The following is a 22,169-nucleotide window of genomic DNA, read 5'->3' as shown; positions in this document are numbered from 1 at the left end:
ATCTTTACCAGGCCTTTCTACTCTACTACACACCTAATATTTCTTATTGGCTGCTAACTATATTCCATGTATACAGATTCTTGCCCTTAAAAGTCCACTCTACCTCTAGCACAGTGTGCAGGATACATAAGTTAAAAGAAAATTTCTTTGATGGATAATATTAGTATTGGCTGGAAGTATTGATTAAATGAAGTTAAAGTACACATCTAGAGAAGAATGATTCTATTGGGTACACTGTAACTTTTAAAAAACATTTTCAATTTGTGCTTATTACTTTAAACCTCTGGTTATTTGTATTCCTAAAATTTCTGTAGATTACACTTCAAGCTACCAAGTAATTTTAAAGCAATAACTCCTTTGTAAAGATAATTTTTGCGAAGATGGTGGGACTCTGGTTCTTGAAGTAACCTTTTCAATAAAACTAGCATGCATCAGTAGTTCCTAAAATATGGTTAGATTTAGGGTTTTTATTGTTGCAATTATGTGAGTGTTTACTATGGCCTTTTGATTACATGACATTAATAACACAATATTTATCATATCTAGTGCCCAGTCTTTAAACATGACAAATATAATAAATATCAAAGTTGAGTAAACAATTTAGTAGATGAGTATTTTTGAAATATTTGCATCAGTCAATACACTCTGAAAGTGCACTTTAAATGGATGAAAATGTCACGTGCATTTCAAAGATTTTAGACGCAAGATTTTAGATTTTAGATTAAATCTTTAAATTCAAAGATTTAGTAGAAAATGTCCATATCAAAGATGCATTCAGAAATTCCATTGAGAGTTTATCTTCCTCTTCTGTGTAAATGTTGATTAAAAAACTGAATTACCACTGTTCATTAAAATAAGTGCATAATAAAACATAGGGTGCTCTACACACTTTTAGATGTACCTGAAGAGCCTGTTAGATACCTATAGCTCTCATCTACTAATACTTGAGCTAATACTTTTATCCACTAATCTCCAGCCAATACCTGAGATTAAAACAACCTGGCCTGCCTTCTGAATTATTTTTTAACACTCCATTGTACTTCTCCTTATGTCTCTTTCCGTTTTGGCTCACAACATGGTATTCTTTATGCTGTAGTCAAGGTAACATTTCCAGAGAACATATTCTTCTCCCTTTCTTGTTCAAAAGCCTGAAGTGTCTCCCCATGCACTGAGGATAAAATCAAACTTCATCTTAAATATACAATTCTCTGGTATCTAGCTCATGCTTAACCCTTTAACCTCATAGCTTAAATCTCTCTCAAGCACAGCCCTTGGCGGCCCTTCATAATGAAGTCCTTAAATTCTCCAAATAAATACCTAGAAGACATTTAGTTCTTATGATCTGGCAAGAACATAAAAATTACATGATACATGTGAGACCTCAGGTTTGTACATTCTGTATTTTGCTGGATATAAAATGTTGGAATATAAGTCATTTGCTACATCATTTAAAAAATACAGATAGCCCTGTATAGATACAAACATTTAGATTTTTTGTCCTTCAATCCTAAAGTATGTATTAATTTGGGGTTATCCATTTTATATTAGTGAGCAATGCTTAAATATACCTTACAATATCAGTATATTGAAATATATATAAGATTTAACTGTCTGTAGTCAAAATTATAGGGTTAAAGTTTTCTTTTTCTTTTCTATTTTAGAGCTGGTAAAGTAGAGGTAATTGCACAAAGGTAAGCATTAATAAAAGTAATCTCATTGAATCCTCTTTGGTCTTCCTGTTGATCTAAGACTATATTTAGGGAAAATGTTCCGTTAAACATATTCATTTATAGCAGGAACCATCATAGTTTACAAGGGAAAATTGCCCATAATATGCTCTTACTTTGTTAGAGACATTTGACAAGCATGTGAACTAACGTGTCTTGATTTTCCCTAAGAATCAAAGAATGCTGCCAAATGTTCTTCCAATTTCATATTTAATACTGAAACCTTTTGTGCATAGATTTATTCCTTGAATCTCATGGATTTTGTTTTTGTTTTTTATATTCTACTTTACATTGCTCAGCATTTAATATACCATTATCTTTCTTTTATCAATCATTTTCATGCTAGTTTTCTAAAAGGAATCTGGTCAAGAAGTTCATGATATCCAAATAATTGCACTTTAAAAGGATGACAATTTTTTGTCTTGGATAAAATTGCATTTTTTAATCAGTTTTTTATTTGCAGTTTTTCCTTTTGTTTTCTTGCCTTTCATTAAACCATCTCTCTTCTAATAGAGAACAGAACATGTATGGCATTACCAGAGACCTTATACTCTAACAAATATAGGCAGATAACTTCAGACAGGAAACCTAGTTACCAGCACCTATTACTGCTCTCCAAGTGACGGATCACTTTCAAGTACCTGTACTGGCAAGTGGCTATCCTACTTTCAGGAAGAGAGAGTTTGAAACAAGTGGTTTCCTCAATAAGCTTGGATGAAAAAGTCAATGTGAAACCTCTATCTTGTGTAGAATAATGCCATATTTTTTAAACTTACAGTCTGCTTGTTTTGCACTTGAATTCTACCTTCTTTTTTTCGAACCTGCCGACATGCAATTTTCCCCAATTGCATTGAAGCTTGTAAATGTATCTCCAATTTGTAAGTGTCTCTTTGAATTATTGTCAGTATATTTGGCCACAATCAAATCTGGCAGGACAAAGAAAGAAATAGATTCAGCAATAAACCTAATCACCTGAGAACTGAAAAATCTTGCACTTCACTCATTCTAATCATTGAGAATAATTTTTCAACAAATGGATATTTGTTGAAAAACTTCAAGAACTCATTCCATAGACACTTGAAGGAAAAGAAAGACATGTTCTGTTTCCCTAGAATATTTACAGAGAAAACAAAATAGAAATTAGTTTGCATATTCCCAAAATTGTTCCCTCTGACAAATCTTGATATAGTTAGATACTATGTTCTATTTTTTTTAATTGTTCAAAGAATACACTTAGAATCATGAAAAATATTTAACATATAAAAGTACATGCGTTTACATACAGGAAGCTTAATTTAGTTTCAAAAATTTTAATTTTGAAGTGATAAATAATAAATGGAACTAAAAAGAGTAAAAAGAACAAACTAATGAGAGGATAAGGCTTATGGAAAACATTTGTGTTAGTATCCTTCCATTCTGGGATATAAGTTTGGATAGATTTCCATACCTGGAGTATGCCCAAGAGAGTTATTTGAAATAAGAAACATGGCAAATGTAGAATACGAATCTGTCCTCTCTGGGCAGATTTACATGACTTCCTTTTTCTTTGAAACAAAGACACAGTCTTTTTCTTTTTACACAATTCAAAACATTTCAATGTCAAAGGAATGGAGGTGCCTTCAGATTAGCAGTTTTAAATCTTTGGTTTTAGAAAAGAATGGCAATATAAAGCAAATACTGGGGAAGGTGAGTGAAAATAATATCTAGTTTATCAAAGAAATTGTTTTCACAGCCATAAATATTTCACACAACAGTTATAAAACCTGAAGTGATTGGCTTTGAATTTTAAAAACGCTGAGTTGAAATTAAGGAAAAAAAATTGAAAAAATAAAGTAGATTTCTTATGAGGGGTCAGATAGAACAAAATCAATAATAAATCAGTTATTGTATCTGCTATTCTGCTATATGGGCCATTAAATATCAGCTTGAAATTTTTTGAGGTATATTCAAATAATCATGTGTTAAAAACAACATATATAAGTCGAGCTATTTACATTATAACTTGTACTATACTTTGTACAATTGTTTAAAATTATTCAAAAATGTTAACATTTTATTTATATAAACAAACAAACTGAAAATAAGATTTTGCCATCAAGGAAACCTTATTTCTCGTGCATGATTGACTCCTTGAGAGGAAAATAATTGTTGTTATATTTGTCAGCTTAACTTTTTATTCCCTGAAAAAGGTAAAGTCATAAATGTGATATTGGAACAATGATATGTTTTTTTGAATAAAAGAGCAGAATATAGACTTTTCTTAACAGATATTAAGACAAGCTACAAAGTTAAACTATTTAAAACATTGTGGGATTGACATAAGAATATATAATTAACCAACAAAACATATTGAAGAGCACTGAAGCATAGCTATATAAATATGGAATCTCAGAAAGAGTGATATCACAAATGGGGAATGGGTGAATTATTCGGTAAAAAGTGTTGAGAAAATTCCCCTCTGTATAAAAAAAAAGTTTAATCCTTACTGCATACCACACAAAATTCAAATGAGTTAAAGTTTAAATGAAAGGCAAAATTACAATGCTGATAAAGAGCCTCACCACAAGACAAAGACATGGATCCTTTAAATAACTCACCCACCCTTCTCTGCCTTACTTTTATCCATCAGTAATAATAATAAAATAGTAATAATAATAACAACAACAACAACAACAATATCAGTGTTATTTAGCACTTACAATTTACCTAGCATTCACAAAATTCTTTAAAACCAACAATGAGGAAGTCCAGGGAGAAAACTGGAGTTAGAAATATTCAATAACTTGGCCAGGGATACAAAGATAACAAATGTCAAAGCTGGGATTTGAAACCATGATATTGACTCCGCACTTAATCATGCCACATAATAGTCTCTCACATGGTTCTGCTGTAATGTAGAGTATGACAAGATGCTGCTGGTTTATCCTTTCTACAAGGTCACCTTGGGATAAAAGATACAATACTAACTGGTTTATTCCCTTTTAAGACTCACTACAAGGAAGAATTGCTTACAAATAAGTTAAATTATTGTTTCAACTTATTAAAGGCAAATTTGTCTTATTTAACCAATAATCTGAATAAAATAATTCTTAACATTAAGCCTTATTAAGTCACTAAAAAATATATCTACATGAAGTATTCCAACTTAAGTATGGTTAGGATTTGTTTTAATTCCTATTTACAAGTCACTTTATCGTACTAATATCTAGGACTGGTAGTATATATAAAAAAAAGGATTGGTTGTGCTTATTAGAGGTTCAAAGAATTGTGTGATACTCCAAAATTTAAGAACAACAAAAACGGTTAATTCATGCAAGCAGATTGCTATTTTGGTGTGCCAGTTTGAAAGGAATATGCACCCTCAAGAAGCCATGTTTAAATCCTGATGCATCTTCTGAAGCAGCTATTTCTTCTAATCCCTATTTAGTACTGTAGGTTGGAAACTTGATTAGATTATCTCCATGGAGTTATTACTCCCCCAATTGTGGGTATTAACCTTGGATTACAGGAGATGTGACTCCACCCATTCCAGGTGGCTCTTAATTATTCCTTAAAAGAGGAAATATTTTTGAAAGAGCCACGAGAACCATGAAAACCCATGCAGCTAGAGACCTTTGGAGATGAAGAAGGAAAATGCCCCCAGAGGAGCTTCTCCAAGAAGCCTAGAGAGAAAGCTAGCACAGGTCACTATGTTCGCCATGTGCCTTTCCAGTTGAGAGAGAAACCCTGAACATCATCAGCCCTCGTGAACCAAGGTGTCCTTCCCTGGATGCCTTAGATTGGACATTTCTATAGCCTTGCTTTAATCTGGAGATTTTTATGGCTGTAGAAATGTAAATTTGCAACTTTATGAATTCCTCTTTTAAAAACTGTTCTGTTTCTGTTATATTGCATTCCAGCAGCTACCAAACTAGAACATTTGGTTTCTAAGTTTCATAAAATATTTTCTTCCCTGCTACCATTTATGTGTTGTTTATCCCTAAATAGTATGAAAATCCATTTTGTTTTTCAGTCAAGTTTGGAAATGATTGTCCCACGTTGTTTTGAATATATTAGGCAGGTGGAACTATCAAAGGCGATTAAATGCTTAGATGTTCATTTGACAATATATACAGAGTTGTGTCTTCTAGAAATGCATGTTAAAATACCTACACTTTTCCTTCCCTTGCAAATGGTAATAACTGTAAATTTCATCATATTGCAAGCGGTGGTAAATTAAAAGAGAAAGCCAGTCATACAAAAAATGGATATAATGTTCAGAAACTTGAGTCATGCTAACATTTCAACACAAAATGAATGTGACATTGACTACAACAACTTGGCAATGTGCGCATGCATCTATTGAGTCTTAGACTGAGACCAACACAATGCAATATTCCATAACAGAAATGATTATCAGTTTCCCATTGTTTGCAGTTTCAAAATAGCTAATATGCAATGCCTCTTGTTCCTTCAAGTCTACCAAGAAGCGGAGAAGCTGATTTGCAAGTCATTTATATTAGGTAAACAAAACAAAATCTCTTTCTGTCACCACCCCTGTCTTCAAAGAATGAAAGAACGTGGTGGAGATTAATGGTCTTGATTAACTCCGTACAAGTTGTGGTTTCATGCCCCAGTGATTATTCTGTCATTATTCTGCATGAGCCGCCAAGAGAGCCACACAGGTTTTCAGCCACAAAGACAGACAAAACCAAAGGTCAAGCTACTTGGTCGTTTGATATTCCTTCATTCTGGCACATGTGCTTATGGCAAAAACCATTGCAGTTACATAATTAAATTGTTAACACAGATATATTGGCTTATGCAGTAGAATCCAACACAGAAATTACTAAAATGAGATGAAGACATGAAAACTCTTGTTCTTTTTAAACTGCTGGGCATATTCACATGATGAATGCCTTAGACAACTAGCTTTGATCAGTTTAATGAGGACTAATCTTGAAAGCAGTTCTCACCCTCTATTCCCCATAACTATCCCAAATAACATATCAAATCATTCTGTTTTCTGTTTTGTGAATTGTGGATTTCGAATTCCTGCTCCTTTCTTACATTCACCTTTATTCTACATTTTAGGAGAATTGGACATTTCACTTAGTTCCTCAAAAAGGCTCTAAACCTATCTCTTTCTATTAATCAGTAAAAAATATAATTCTGTGAGTTTATTTGTCAAAATAGAAAGTGTATTATCTGTACAATATAGTATGTGCCTCAAATTATAATCCTCTAAAACACAAAGAAAAGAAAAATCTCTGTTTTGTTAGGAAATACCTGCAGATAAAATTAAGCCTGTTCCTAAACTTTTCTGAATGCCCAAATGCATCCTTACTATTACTTCTCATCATCAAAAGTGCAGGGCAGGGGGGTTGCAAAGGTAGTTCATTGGTAGAATTTTTGCCTACCATGTGGGAGACTTGGTTTTCATTTCCAGTCCATGCATGTACCCCCCAAAAAGCAAACAAACAAGCAAAACAAACAAAAATTCAACATATGGTGCTGCAATAACAGGATACTCACATGGAAAAATTATTAAATGAGACCCCGCCATACAGCATACAAAAAAAAAAAAAAAGTTCAGGGTATGTGTCATAGAGGGTGTATCACAACTTTCATTTTCTGCAGCCAAAGATAGTCAGATTTTGAAGTCACAGAGAAGTATATAAACATTTTACAAAGGTAGAAACTGCGAAGAACAAGTTTTCTCATAAGCTTTGTTTTTCATATGCTTTAAAAAAAAATAGCTTGTTTTTTTTCTGAAATATTACCCACATAGTGAACTAGGTATTTGGCATTGCTTTCAATTTACCTATTTGTCTTGATATCAATTTGATTCCCAGCTTGTAAGTAATTGAATTATAGGAATTTTTACATTTCATGACTTAGAGCTATAATGTATTTCATATTTTAATAGTTTAACCTATGTAGCATCAGTAAGTCTTCTATATCCCTCAGTTCTTATTTGCAGCATTGTTTTTTTTTATGTAATAATATATAGGAACATACATTTTGTCATATATTTAAATGTGTCATGCTACTCATTCATATTGGAAAATATAGTTCCATTGTATATGTATCTATCACAAACGCATGGAGTAAAAATACAATCTTCAGTAGCAACCATTCAGATAAGTTACTGTTTATAATTACATAAGTAAATGTATATGGTAGCATTTTAATTAAATTTGGTATTACATAACTGTGTATGTGTCTTATATTAATCAATTGAAAATGAAGAGATTTTATTTAATACCTTTATTAAAGGGATTTTCTTGAAATAAGGGAACATTGTGGGAGCAAGACTTTCTAGAATTTTAAAGTCCACCCTACTAAGAGTGGTCAAATGCTTCAATTTTAATGTAGTTCATCTTAACATTGCAGTTAATAAAGTTAGAAATGGAATGAATATATAAAAAACAAAAGTGGCATGTCTGAATAAAAGGCCCTAATGATAAATAAGTTTGGGCACTTTAAACACAATTTTGCCAATCATATATCTTTCGGGTGAAATATCAATTCAAAAATATGTATTTAGACTTCCGGAGAAGATGGCGGCTTAGTAAGACGCGCGGATCTTAGTTTCTCCTCCAGGACAGCTACTAGGGGAGTAGAAACGATACAGAACAGCTCCCAAAGCCACGACAGAGATAAAAAAGACAGCGTACCCCATCCTGGAACGGCTGGCTGGCTGAGAGAACCCACTCTGGTGAGATCGCCAAGGGGCGCGGGCTTCACCGGGCGGGGCGGCAAGCGGCCGGAGTCACTCCCTTCCCCCTTCCCGGGCTGGCTGGGAGAATTGGAGAGGCGGTCCCCTCAAACCACGGCGGCTGGCGCCAACACCATGCGCGGCCCCCCTGACCAACTGAGAGAATTGGATTGGAAATCCCCAGGCCACAGAGAATGGCAACGGGGGTGGAGGGGTGCTTCTAAACCCGTGACTCCCGGGAACGTGCACTCTCCCGGGCGGGCCGCTGCGGCTGGCGTCCTCCCACCAAGCTTGGCTCCCCGGGCTGACTAGGAAATTCGGGCGGGTGCTTTCCCGGGCTGCGGCGGCCAGCGACACTCCCCGTGTTCGGACCCGGGCCAGCTGGCACTCTTCCAAGCCGCTTCGGCTAGCGAACCTCCCGGACGGCGAGAGTTTTCCAAAGTTAAAGGACCCACAGCACCTTTTACTGGTGGGACCCGCAGACAAACGTGTGCCACGAGCGCCACCTACTGGGCAGGATAAGAAAAACAGAACCCAGAGATTTCACAGAAAAATCTTACAACCTTGTTGGGTCCGACACCCAGGGAAATCTGACTAAATGCCCAGACACCAGCAGCAGAAGATAACTGTCCACGCTCAGAAGATTGAGAATATGGCCCAGTCAAAGGAACAAACCAATAGTTCAAATGAGATACAAGAGCTGAGACAACTAATGCTGAATATACGAACAGAAATGGAAAACCTCTTCAAAAATGAAATCGATAAATTGAGGGAGGACATGAAGAGGACATGGGCTGAACATAAAGAAGAAATAGAAAAACTGAAAAAACAAATCACAGAACTTATGGAAGTGAAGGATAAAGTAGAAAAGATGGAAAAAACAATGGATACCTACAATGATAGATTTAAAGAGACAGAAGATAGAATTAGTGATTTGGAGGATGGAACATCTGAATTCCAAACAGAAACAGAAAATATTGGGAAAAGAATGGAAAAATTTGAACAGGGTATCAGGGAAATCAAGGACAATATGAACAGCACAAATATACGTGTTGTGGGTGTCCCAGAAGGAGAAGAGAAGGGAAAAGGAGGAGAAAAACTAATGGAAGAAATTATCACTGAAAATTTCCCAACTCTTATGAAAGACCTAAAATTACAGATCCAAGAAGTGCAGCGTACCCCAAAGAGATTAGACCCAAATAGGCGTTCTCCAAGACACTTACTAGTTAGAATGTCAGAGGTCAAAGAGAAAGAGAGGATCTTGAAAGCAGCAAGAGAAAAACAATCCATCACATACAAGGGAAACCCAATAAGACTATGTGTAGATTTCTCAGCAGAAACCATGGAGGCTAGAAGACAGTGGGATGATATATTTAAATTACTAAAAGAGAAAAACTGCCAACCAAGACTTCTATATCCAGCAAAATTGTCCTTCAAAAATGAGGGAGAAATTAAAACATTCTCAGACAAAAAGTCACTGAGAGAATTTGTGACCAAGAGACCAGCTCTGCAAGAAATACTAAAGGGAGCATTAGAGTCAGATACAAAAAGACAGAAGAGAGAGGTATGGAGAAGAGTGTAGAAAGAAGGAAAATCAGATATGATATATATAATACAAAAGGCAAAATGTTAGAGGAAAATATTATCCAAACAGTAATAACACTAAATGTCAATGGACTGAATTCCCCAATCAAAAGACATAGATTGGCAGAATGGATTAAAAAACAGGATCCTTCTATATGCTGTCTATAGGAAACACATCTTAGACCCAAAGATAAACATAGGTTGAAAGTGAAAGGTTGGGAAAAGATATTTCATGCAAATAACAACCAGAAAAGAGCAGGAGTGGCTACACTAATATCCAACAAATTAGACTTCAAATGCAAAGCAGTTAAAAGAGACAAAGAAGGACACTATATACTAATAAAAGGAGCAATTAAAGAAGAAGACATAACACTCAGAAATATTTACGCACCGAACCAGAATGCCCCAAAATACGTGAGGAATACACTGCAAACACTGAAAAGGGAAATAGACTCATATATCATAATAGTTGGAGACTTCAATTCACCACTCTCATCAATGGACAGAACATCTAGACAGAGGATCAATAAAGAAATAGAGAATCTGAATATTACTATAAATGAGCTAGACTTAACAGACATTTATAGGACATTACATCCCACAACAGCAGGATACACCTTTTTCTCAAGTGCTCATGGATCATTCTCAAAGATAGACCATATGCTGGGTAACAAAGCAAGTCTTAACAAATTTAAAAAGATTGAAATCATACACAACACTTTCTCGGATCATAAAGGAATGAAGTTGGAAATCAATAATAGGTGGAGTGCCAGAAAATTCACAAATACATGGAGGCTCAACAACACACCCCTAAACAACGACTGGGTCAAAGAAGAAATTGCTAGAGAAATTGGCAAATACCTCAAGGCTAATGAAAATGAAAACACAACATATCAAAACTTATGGGATGCAGCAAAGGCAGTGCTAAGAGGGAAATTTATTGCCCTAAATGCCTATATCAGAAAAGAAGAAAAGGCAAAAATTCAGGCATTAACTATCCATTTGGAAGAACTGGAGAAAGAACAGCAAACTAATCCCAAAGCAAGCAAAAGGAAAGAAATAACAAAGATTAGAGCAGAAATAAATGAAATTGAGAACATGAAAACAATAGAGAAAATCAATAAGGCCAGAAGTTGGTTCTATGAGAAAATCAATAAGATTGATGGGCCCTTAGCAAGACTGACAAAAAGAAGAAGAGATAGGATGCAAATAAATAAGATCAGAAATGGAAGAGGAGACATAACTACTGACCTCACAGAAATAAAGGAGGTAATAACAGGTTACTATGAACAACTTTATGCTAATAAATACAACAATTTAGAGGAAATGGATGGGTTCCTGGAAAGACATGAACAACCAGCTTTGACTCAAGAAGACATAGATGACCTCAACAAACCAATCACAAGTAAAGAAATTGAATCAGTCATTCAAAAGCTTCCTAAAAAGAAAAGTCCAAGACCAGACGGCTTCACATCTGAATTCTATCAAACATTCCAGAAAGAATTAGTACCAACTCTCCTCAAACTCTTCAAAAAAATCGAAGCGGAGGGAAAACTACCTAATTCATTCTATGAAGCCAACATCACCCTCATACCAAAACCAGGCAAAGATATTACAAAAAATGAAAACTACAGGCCAATCTCTCTAATGAATATAGATGCAAAAATCCTCAATAAAATTCTAGCAAATCGTATCCAACAATACATTAAAAGAATTATACATCATGACCAAGTAGGATTCATCCCAGGTATGCAAGGATGTTTCAACATAAGAAAATCAATTAATGTAATACACCATATCAACAAATCAAAGCAGAAAAATCACATGATCATCTCAATTGATGCAGAGAAGGCATTTGACAAGATTCAACATCCTTTCCTGTTGAAAACACTTCAAAGGATAGGAATACAAGGGAACTTCCTTAAAATGATAGAGGGAATATATGAAAAACCCACAGCTAATATCATCCTCAATGGGGAAAAATTGAAAAATTTCCCCCTAAGATCAGGAACAAGACAAGGATTTCCACTATCACCACTATTATTCAACATTGTGTTGGAGGTTCTAGCCAGAGCAATTAGACAAGAAAAGGAAATACAAGGCATCAAAATAGGAAATGAAGAAGTAAAACTAATCACTGTTTGCAGACGATATGATACTATACGTCGAAAACCCGGAAAAATCCACAACAAAACTAATAGAGCTAATAAATGAGTACAGCAAAGTAGCAGGTTACAAGATCAACATTCAAAAATCTGTAGCATTTCTATACACTAGCAATGAACAAGCGGAGGGGGAAATCAAGAAACGAATCCTATTTACAATTGCAACTAAAAGAATAAAATACCTAGAAATAAATTTAACTAAAGAGACAAAAAACCTATATAAAGAAAACTACAAAAACTGTTAAAAGAAATCACAGAAGACCTAAATAGATGGAAGGGCATACCGTGTTCATGGATTGGAAGACTAAATATAGTTAAGATGTCAATCCTACCTAAATTGATTTACAGATTCAATGCAATACCAATCAAAATCCCAACAACTTATTTTTCAGAAATAGAAAAACCAATAAGCAAATTTATCTGGAAGGGCAGGGTGCCCCGAATTGCTAAAACCATCTTGAGGAAAAAAAACGAAGCTGGAGGTCTTGCACTGCCTGACTTTAAGGCATATTATGAAGCCACAGTGGTCAAAACAGCATGGTATTGGCATAAAGATAGATATATCGACCAATGGAATCGAATAGAGTGCTCAGATATAGACCCTCTCATCTATGGACATTTGATCTTTGATAAGGCAGTCAAGCCAACTCACCTGGGACAGAACAGTCTCTTCAACAAATGGTGCCTAGAGAACTGGATATCCATATGCAAAAGAATGAAAGAAGACCCATATCTCACACCCTACACAAAAGTTAACTCAAAATGGATCAAAGATCTAAACATTAGGTCTAAGACCATAAAACAGTTGGAGGAAAATGTAGGGAGATATCTTATGAATCTTACAATTGGAGGCAGTTTTATGGACCTTAAACCTAAAGCAAGAGCACTGAAGAAGGAAATAAATAAATGGGAACTCCTCAAAATTAAACACTTTTGTGCATCAAAAACTTCATCAAGAAAGTAGAAAGACAGCCTACACAATGGGAATCAATATTTGGAAACGACATATCAGATAAAGGTCTAGTATCCAGAATTTATAATGAGATTGTTCAACTCAACAACAAAAAGACAGCCAACCCAATTACAAAATGGGAAAAAGACTTGAATAGACACCTCTCAGAGGAGGAAATACAAATGGCCAAAAGGCACATGAAGAGATGCTCAATGTCCCTGGCCATTAGAGAAATGCAAATCAAAACCACAATGAGATATCATCTCACACCCACCAGAATGGCCATTATCAACAAAACAGAAAATGACAAGTGCTGGAGAGGATGCAGTGAAAGAGGCACACTTATCCACTGTTGGTGGGAATGTCAAATGGTGCAACCACTGTGGAAGGCAGTTTGGCGGTTCCTCAAAAAGCTGAATATAGAATTGCCATACGACCCAGCAATACCATTGCTGGGAATCTACTCAAAGGAATTAAGGGGAAAAACTCAAACGGACATTTGCACACCAATGTTTATAGCAGCGTTATTTACAATTGCAAAGAGATGGAAACAGCCAAAATGTCCATCAACAGACGAGTGGCTAAACAAACTGTGGTATATACATACGATGGAATACTATGCAGCTTTAAGGCAGGATAAACTTATGAAGCATGTAATAACATGGATGGACCTAGAGAACATTATGCTGAGTGAGTCTAGCCAAAAACTAAAAGACAAATACTGTATGGTCCCAATGATGTGAATCGACACTCGAGAATAAACTTGGAATATGTCATTGGTAACAGAGTTCAGCAGGAGTTAGAAACAGGGTAAGATAATGGGTAATTGGAGCTGATGGGATACAGACTGTGCAATAGGACTAGATACAAAAACTCAAAAATGGACAGCACAATAATACCTAATTGTAAAGTAATCATGTTAAAACACTGAATGAAGCTACATCCGAGCTATAGGTTTTTATTTTGTTTTGTTTTGTTTTGTTTTGTTCTTACTATTATTACTTTTATTTTTTTTCTCTATATTAACATTCTATATCTTTTTCGGTTATATTGCTAGTTCTTCTAAACCGAGGCAAATATACTAAGAAACGATGATCAATCATCTATGTGATGATGTTAAGAATTACTGATTGCTATGTAGAATGGTATGATTTCTAAAAAAAAAAAAAAAAAAATGGACAGCACAATACTACCTAATTGTAATGTAATTATGTTAAAACACTGAATGAAGCTGCAAAAAAAAAAATGTATTTATAATTTTTAGTAGATTGTTGATCTTCTTGTTATTGGGGTGTAAGAGTTGATTATATATTCAGGTTATAAATCTGTCATAAAATAAGCATATTATATATCTTTTTGCTTTTCTAAAAATATATTTAAAAAGATAAAACTTTTATATTTTGGTTGACTTCCATTTTTCAAATGTCTTTTATGGTACATGTTTGTTTTCTAAGAACTACTTGCTCAAACATGGCCAAAAGATGTCTTCTTATATTTTCTTGTAGATGTTTTAAAGTTTTCAGTTTCTCTTTTAGGTGAATAATACATTTGAAGATAATTTTTATGTGTGTTGCAAGGTAATATTTGAATTTCATTATTTTGCATATAAATGTCCAGCTGTTCCAATATATTTTTTTGAAATGACTATCCTTTTCCCATGAACTACTTTAGCATCTTATGAAAACACAATTGAGCATGTATACATGGGCTTTTATTTGTAACCTCTTTTCTGTTCTATTGCCTCAGATATTTATCCTTGTACCAATACTGCCAGTTTTGATAACTGTAACATTGTTATAATTTCATATCAGGTGATGTAGATTCTCCAAAAGCATAAAGTGCTTTCTTCTTTAGAGAATCATTTGAATATTCTATGTTCTTTTCATTTCCACATGGATTTTAGAAGCAGATAAATTTTGGGAAGAATTGATATTTGAGTTTTCAGTGTTGAGTTTTCCAAATCTTAAATAAGACATATACCCATATATTCAGGTCTGTGTGCTGATTTGAAATTATCTACCATGGAAAAGCCTTGGACATCTAATCCAATCTTGTGGGAGCAGACCTACTTTAGGGTGACCCTATCGATTAGGTTGTTTCCAATAGAAATGTGACCCACCCCCAATTCAAAGTGGGTCTTAATCCTTTATTGGAGTTCTTGATGAAAGCTCAGAGAGAGAGAGGGAGAGCTCAGAAAGAAAATGTCCCAGGAGAAACCAGAAGGGCCCAAAGGAGCTGAGAGAGCCATTTTGAAACCAACCTAGGAGAGAAAGGCTGGCAGACATCCTTTTGCCTTTCCATGTGACAAAGGAATCCCAGAAATCATTGGCCGTACTTCAGTGATGGTATACTCTTGTTAATGCCTTATTTGGGATATTTTTATAGCCTTAGAAATGTAAATTGGTAACCTAATAAATCCCTATTAAAGAAGCAAATCCATTTTTGGTATATTGCATTCCTACAGCTTTATGAAACCAAAACAGTCTTCTTTAATTTGTCTCAGCAATATTTTGTGATATATTATGTTACATTTCACTTTCCAAATGTTCATTGCCAGTATAAACAAAATATAATTGACTCATGCATAATGGCCTCTTCTTCTATGAATTGGCTAAATTCATTCATTGGTTAGAATGTCTGTTTTGTAAAACACTTAGGATTTTTGAAAAGACAATCATGCTCTCTATACATAAAGACACATTCATTTCCCACTTTCCAATCTGTATATTGTTTTTTAGTTTTCTTGCTTAATGCATTCATTAAGACCTCCATCATTGTTGAAAAAATGTAGAGACTATGTAGACTCTCTTACTTATCTCAGGATTAGTCAGTCAATTTTCAGTATTGATTGTGATGTTAATGTAGGTTTTTATCACTGATGCTATTTGAACAGAGTTAATTCCTGTTCATTCTTGGTGTATTGTAAGTTTTTAATCAAGAATTGGTGGTAGATTATGCCAGTGCTCTTTCTGAATGCATTGAGAAGAACAAATGCTTTTTTTTATTAAAGAAATTTATTAATATGATGCAGTACATACATTTATAAATGTAAAATCCGGGACAAACCCTATTAAGTCATTATCCATTTCCCCGTTTTCTAATGTTGTATTTGATTTTCCAATATTTTGATAAAAAATGGTGCATCTGTGTTCATGAAAATTTTGATGTTTTTCTTTTCGTTTTTTATCCACTTTTGATATAAGCAATAACTTCATAAAATGAGTGGGAAATGTTCCCTGTCTTCTATTTTTCTGGAAGTCTATGAAGAATTAGTTATTATCTTAAATATTTAGTAGAATAGATCAATGAAGCCAACTGGAACTTTTCTTAGTAGTTAGGTTTTCAATATGAATTCAATTTATTTCATAGATAATACACTATTTAGAATATATCTTCATTGCAGAGACATTGAAATATATGTTTTCTCAGGAGTTTGTCCATTTTAACTAGAGAAAATTATTGCCTTATCATTGGTAATATGTACTTATTATCTTTTTAATGTCTACAGGATTTGTAGAGATGATACTCCTTTCATCCCTGATAAGAGTAGTCTGTTTTCTCTCTTTGTGTCTCTTGATCATTCTATTTTGACCATGATTATTTTATTTATTTTATCAAAAAGCCAGCTTTTAGTTTCATTAATTCTCTTTATTTTATATCTAATTAACTTCTGCTTTCATCTTTAGTTTTTCTTTTTTCCTGCTTATTTTGGATTTCATTAGAATCGTGTTTCTTTTATTTCTTAAGAAAGCTGAGATTATCTACATCTTTCTTCTTTACTAAGATAAAAATTCAGTGACATACATTTTTCTTCAAAACTGGTTTTACTAGACCCCACAAATTTTGATATATTGACTTTTCATTTCATTCATAATGTTTAAAATCTCTCTTTGATTTCTTCTTTAACCATGGGTTATTTAGTAAAGTGGTTTTATTTCTAAACATTTGGGGATTTTTGATGTGTAATTTAATTTCATTGTGTTTAGAGTGTATTCTCAATGATTTCAGCCCTTTTAAATTTACTGAGATTTCTTTTATGACCTCCAATATGGACTATTATGCTTGAATATTTATGGGCAATTAAAATAATGTATTTATTGTTGATGGGTGGAATATTCTTATAAATTTTAATTAGGTGAAACTGGTTGATAATATTTTCAAGTATTCAGTCCTTACTAATATCTTGTCTAAATGCTCTATGGAAAGGAGAAATACTAATAAATACAAATATGAGTGTGGCTTGTGAATTTCTCTTTTCAATCCTATATAGTTATTTTCTTATATTTTTCAGCATTAGTCATTCCTCCCTCTAAAGTGCTGCAAAAGTCCTTGCTTAGGGTGGGCCATGGTGGCTCACTGGCAGAGTTCTTGCCTGCCATGCCCCAGAGGCAGGTTCGTTTCCCGGTACCTGCCTATGCAAAAAAAAAAAAAAAAAAGTCCTCGTTTAGAAACCTAGTTTATTCTAGTTTATTGGATATCATTCCACCTACTCCAGCTTTCTTTTCATTCATGTTTACATATTGCACATTTTTCCATATTTTATTTTTAACCTATTAACCCATCTGTATCTTTTTGTATAAAGTGTGTTTCTTGACAACAACTTATAATTGGGTCCTTTATTTTCGACAATCTATGTCAAAAATATGACAATCTATGACAATCTATGACAACCTATGACAATCTCTGACTTTAACGGAATGTTTTGAATATTTGCATTTATTTATTGCTATTATGGGTGAGTTTAAATCTATAAATTGTTATTTCTTTTCTATATATCCCATTAATTTCTTGTTCTACCTTTCACTCATTAGCTGTAACTCTTTCATATGTTTTCTGGGAGTTGCTCTAAGGTCCATCTTTAACATATCATTTAGTCTAACTTAAAATAATAATTTATAATATCAAGTATAATATTGGTCTTGCAACAGTATACTTCCATTTTCCCTCCAGCCTTTGTGCAAATGTTTCCAGAAATATTAATTTGGATGTTATTATTAGCCCTGTTATATATTATTGTTATTTTTTCTTTGAAAAGTCAACTTTTTGAAAGAGTTCAAAATGAAAAGAGAAATACTTACTCCTATATTTACACATTTCTGACATTCTTTTTGCTTTTATAGAACTACATTTTACATTTCAATTTGATATGTTTTCTACCTGTTAAAATAATTTTAATTATTTTTGCAGTCTATATTTGTTATCGAGGAATCTTATTTGCTTGTTTTTTCAGTCTCAAAATGACTTCATTTGTAAATGTTATTTTCGCTACATAGACATATATTTCATTTCCTTTCAGTACTTTAGATCAGCTGTTCCATTATTTCCTGGTGTAAATGGTTTCTAATAAGAAGTCTGTTATCATTTTATATTATTCTTCTGGAAATAATGAATGCTTTATTTTGGTTGCTTAAATTTTTCTTTTAACATCACTTTTTTTTATTTTTAAAATTTTTGATTATGATGTACTCATTTAGTTTTCTCTGTTTCTTTTAAATTTGGTTTTCTGAGCTCCTCGAACCTATAGGTTTTAGTTTTTATCAAATTTGTAAACTTTTCTGCCATCTTTATTTATTTGTATGCATTTTTTTCTATCCTTTCTTTCTGAAACTCTAATTATAAGCATACTGAGGTGCATGATACTGTCCTACAGCTCACTGAGGTCCAGCTCATTACTTGTAACTTGTTTTGCTTTATTACACTTTGTAAATATTGTACTTTTTACAAATTGAAGATTTGTGACAATTGTGTGTTGGTCGTCTAGCATAATTTTTCTGACAACATTACTCACCCTACGTCTCTGTCACATTTGTATTTTTTTTTACTTTTTTAATGCCATTTAATATATCATTTAGATATATTCACATACCATATAATGCATCCAAAGTATAGAGTCATGGACTCACAGTATTATCACTTAGTTATGTGTTCGTCACCACAATAAACTGTAGAACATTTTCATTACTAATAAAATAAAATAAATAAAACCAGATATATCATAACTCTATCCCCCCCTATTATTGGCCCATAGTATTGATGTGGTATATCTGTTACTATCGTTGAAAGAATATTAAAATAATACTGTTAACTATAGTTCATAGTTTACAATAGGTGTATTTTTACCATATACCATTCTATTATTAATTCCTTGTAATAGTGACGTGTTTATTTCAGTTCATGAAAGAATTTTTTGTATTTGTTCTGTTAAATACAGTCATAGTTCTACCACAAGATTCTCTGTTTTATACAGTCCCATGTTTTAACCTCCATCTCTTTATTTTTTTATTCAGTTTTATTCTACTTGGAGTGTTTCTATTATAATAGCTTCAAATTTACTGATTTATTTTTCTACAGGGTCCAAAATGCTATTAATCCCACCCATTGTATTTTTTACTCTAGGTAACCATTTTTCATTTCTAGAATTTCCCATATTGGTCTTTTAAATTTCGTTTTCTTTCTTATATTAATTTCACTTTGTATCCACAATTTATAATAATAGCTATTATAAGATACTTTTATAGTAATTCCATCCTCTTTTACATATTTGGATCTTTTTTTTTTTAATTGATTTTCTTTTATTTCCTTTAAGGGTATTCTTTTCCCAAATTTTTGACTGCCCTGCGATTTTTTATTGGATGATATTGTGAATGTTACATTTTTGCATATTCAAATTGGTTTTATCCATTAATTCATCATTCTGTTTTGTACTGATAGAGTTAATTAACTGGGGGACAAATATCCTTTAGAAGCTTGTCTTTTACTGTTGTTTCAGATATTCCATAGGAGCTATTTTCTGGAACTATTTTAACTCTGGTATTTAGGTCTATTAGTTTTCTGTCATTCTGTACAAATTACCACACATTTAGAGATTTTAAACAAACACAAATTAATTATCATAAATGAATATAGGTCAAAAGGGTATTGCAGGTCTCACTAGGCTCAAGTCAAGAGGGCAGCAGGTTTGTCTTGTTTTCTGGAGTCACTAATTTTTGGCAAAATTAATTCCTTGTGGTTGAAGAACTGAGGTACTAGTTTGCTTACTAACTTCCAGTTAAACCCATTCTTACCTTCAGAAGCTGCATTCATTCCTGATTTAGGGCTCTCTTTCTTCTTAAAAGCCAGAAATGGCAGATAGAATCTCTTTTCTGCTTCAGGTGTTTCCAGACTCTTCTGTCATCTCATGTTTGCAACAGATGCTCCTCCTACCTCTTCCACTTGTATAACTACGTTGGGTCCACCCAGATAACCCAGGCTTATCTCTCCAATTTAAAGTCCATAATCTTAGTGCCTCATATACTGTCCTGTTCTTCCTGTTGCACGGCATACATGTAACACCGATGATTAGAATGTAGACTCCTTTGGGGGACACTTGCTCTGCCTGTCACGTAAGGCCCTTCTGAGGAATCTCCCCAGGGCCGCCTGTAATCTGACACCTGTCCATTTTATCTGATGGGATCACATGTTGTTTCCAGCTCTGGGAAGGATTTTGCCAACTAATTGCTGATGATTTTTCTCTCAGACTCCATATACAGTCCACACCCCAGGCACAGATTCAAGACCCAATTGCATAGCTCTGAAGAGCTCTATGGTGCATCTCCATCCTGGACCTTGGGACATCAGTTTTAGTCACTTCTATGCTTCAAAATTATCATCTCTGTCTCCTCCACTCATCCAGACAGCTGCACTATATTCTGATTTCTGCCTCCTACACTGCACCCTGAAAAATAACATCTCAGTTATATCATTACTCTCAGAGGTCATCTTATGCTGCTGTTGCCCAATTACAAAATCATTGTTTCATACATTTTGTCTACTTTTCTAGTTTTTATACATAGATAGTATGAACACAATTTCTGTACCAACGAATCCTTCATGGACAGAAAATAAAGTTCTTCAATACGTGCTGAATATAGGAATGTATCCTACAATGATTTTTATGACATTTTCTGTAATGTAATAACCAATTGATTAGTTGGAAAAAATGATTTATGTTAACCTGAATTTTCTCATTGATTATAAAATGGAAAAGGTGGAGTTGTCCTTAGGGAAAAAATGATGCTGGGCAGAAATAGCTCCAAATTTGAATGGCATTCTGCTCTGTATTCATAAAAATGGGTGATGAAGGTACTCAAGATGCCAAACTACTGCAAAACTAGTAGAGAAAATGAAAGCAATATTTGCTGAAATATTGGATTTACAGAGTGATATTTAGGTTTTTGACAATATATTTGTAGCTTGAAAAATCCTTCTTAATTGAAATTTTTTTCAGGAAAATTAGATAGTGTATGTTTGAAGTTATCTAGTCCCTAATCCCAAGGCACCCATTTTTTATCTTATTGAAATAATTTCATTTATAGGGAGATTTTTGATCATGCATGCTATCTCAGGAGGACCATTATCCTTTTATAAAATAATAGGCTATATTTCAAAGAGGATACATATGTCCTGGATCACAATGGGCACAGTGTGTATTCTGAATGCATTAAGAGATCAATAAACCTGATGGATATGTAATTCAATATGAGTTTAAACATTTTCCTGAAGCCTTGAAACATGATAGAGTTGCCATAGACATCATTTATAACTTTAGGAATAAAGCTAAAAATCAATTTAGGTAAGAGAATTTGCTTAATTCCTAGCACAAAGTTTTTCCCACCGCTTCTGTATTAGGACCACCCACACCGCTGAAAAAAATATTCCTATCTAATAGAAATCAGAATAACCAAAGTAAGTACATTAATAAACTTACTGCATGATTCTATTTCCTTTTCATTAAAAGACAAAATAAAATGAGTTTTAAAATGTTACACTATTTCTAGATAAAAATAACAACTTTGTTTAATAATCTTTAATTTCAATGGGAATTTTTTTAATTAAAGCATTTTTTAATTATATATGGACTAAAGGACACCATAGGCTGCAAAAACTACCTGATATTAATTCATGCAAAAAGAGGTTAAATACAAAAAGTTTTTGTTATTGTTATTGCAAGTTGCATTTACTATTTGCAAAGCATACAGTGTAATTTTGACAATGTGCAAGGA

At 33.5% G+C, this 22,169-nt stretch overlaps 1 long non-coding RNA gene across 1 annotated transcript in view; it reads right to left on the bottom strand.

Moving 5' to 3' along the window:
• Window positions 1–2,514: 2,514 nt before the first annotated feature.
• LOC143646149 (uncharacterized) overlaps window positions 2,515–22,169 on the bottom strand; it is a 41,378-nt gene continuing 21,723 nt past the window's right edge. Inside the window, exon 3 of the long non-coding RNA XR_013157341.1 lies at window positions 2,515–2,653. This is a non-coding gene — a long non-coding RNA (uncharacterized LOC143646149). The remainder of the gene's footprint in view (window positions 2,654–22,169) is intronic.

This window comes from Tamandua tetradactyla, chromosome 9 (genome assembly GCF_023851605.1).
Source record: "Tamandua tetradactyla isolate mTamTet1 chromosome 9, mTamTet1.pri, whole genome shotgun sequence".
Taxonomy (NCBI): Eukaryota; Metazoa; Chordata; class Mammalia; order Pilosa; family Myrmecophagidae; genus Tamandua; species Tamandua tetradactyla.
The sequence above is the reverse complement of the archived record's forward strand: the minus strand, read 5'-3'. Positions and strand labels throughout refer to the sequence as shown.